Source organism: Rhinopithecus bieti, unplaced genomic scaffold, assembly GCF_001698545.2.
Source record: "Rhinopithecus bieti isolate Rb0 unplaced genomic scaffold, ASM169854v2 scaffold_70053, whole genome shotgun sequence".
Classification (NCBI taxonomy): Eukaryota; Metazoa; Chordata; class Mammalia; order Primates; family Cercopithecidae; genus Rhinopithecus; species Rhinopithecus bieti.
Window position 1 is genome coordinate 1503 of NW_016826018.1, and position 1307 is coordinate 2809.

At 47.8% G+C, this 1307-nt stretch overlaps 1 long non-coding RNA gene across 1 annotated transcript; it reads left to right on the forward strand.

Annotated features, from left to right (window-relative positions):
* Nucleotides 1-295: 295 nt before the first annotated feature.
* Nucleotides 296-995, forward strand: LOC108522820 (uncharacterized). The gene is made up of 2 exons (XR_001883611.1): nucleotides 296-452; nucleotides 532-995. It is a non-coding gene; the product is annotated as an uncharacterized LOC108522820 (long non-coding RNA).
* The last annotated feature ends 312 nt before the right edge of the window (nucleotides 996-1307 follow it).

Genomic DNA, 1307 nt, shown 5'->3' on the forward strand with positions numbered 1-1307 from the left:
AAGACAGAGATGGGCAGAGAGAAGGAAGAGAGGATAGAGAGAAGGAAGAGAGAGAGAGGGGAAAACAGAGACAGAGAGAGGGAGCAAGCTGGTCTGTGTCCCCAGGGAATCTGCAGCATCATGGGACTGACTGCAGGAACATGGGGTGGACAGGGAAGATGTGTGTTCAGCTTCCACCATTCGGAAGCCACAATTCCTTGGGCAGGTGCCCATTGCTCTGAGCTTTAGTATCTGCATGTGTAAAATGGGTACCTTGACTTGGTAGGCTTGTAAGGTTCCAGTGGGAGGAGGGGTGTGAAAGGGATTCATCAAATACAAGGCACCCCAGGCTTTCCGAGCCTCACCAAGAGCAGCAGCATTTTGTGATTATCTCCTTCAGAAGGAGCCACGGAGGAGGAGAAGTTGCTGAGCCGGAAGATGATGAAATACTGGGCTACCTTTGCTCGAACTGGGTAAGTAAACCTCCCGGTGTCCCCTGTGCCTGGGGTGTGAGGAGGAAAATGTCACCCCTGTTTCTGTTCTCCTTTCCAGGAATCCCAATGGGGACGACCTGCCTCTGTGGCCAGCCTATAATCTGACTGAGCAGTACCTGCAGCTGGACTTGAACATGAGCCTTGGACAGAGACTCAAAGAACCGCGGGTGGAGTTTTGGACCAGCACCATCCCCCGATCCTGTCTGCCTCCGACATGCTCCAGTCCTCTTTCCTTCTTAATTTTCCTTTCTCTCCTCCAGCCTTTCTTTTTCTCTTTTGTTCCTTGGGAAGTTATCTTTCTGTGATTTTGGTTTCTCTTCTCCTCCTACAATTTTTCCCCGCAATCATTAGCTTTTTTCCAAGTTCAGCTGCTTTCTATGGGGATCTTTGCAGAACAAGCTGCTTTCGCTGATATTTTACAGACTTAGGAATGATCCTTACGGAATTCTTTTCAACATCAAAAAGTGCAATTTGTCTTGGAAGGCAACACGATTTCTTCAATAAATTTGGAAGAGGACTGACCTATTAGTTGTCATAATAATGATTTTATAACTCATATGAAATAAAATCAGAATGTAAATATGGATAAGGGGGCAGAATTTAAATCTGTGCTGATAATGCTCCCCCTGTCCCCAGCACCCACTTTCTATCAGAGAAGGTGTCTGTGTATGTTACCCAAAATGTGAGTCCACCACCCCAACCCATAGGGGCTTCAGCCACAAGCCAAGTATGGATGTCTTGGACATCACGGGTTTGAGCTGGGTCTCTTCTCTGGCTCAGAGAGACGTGTGGGTGACGGGGTATCCTCAGCCATGGAAAGCTGATGTCATCCAA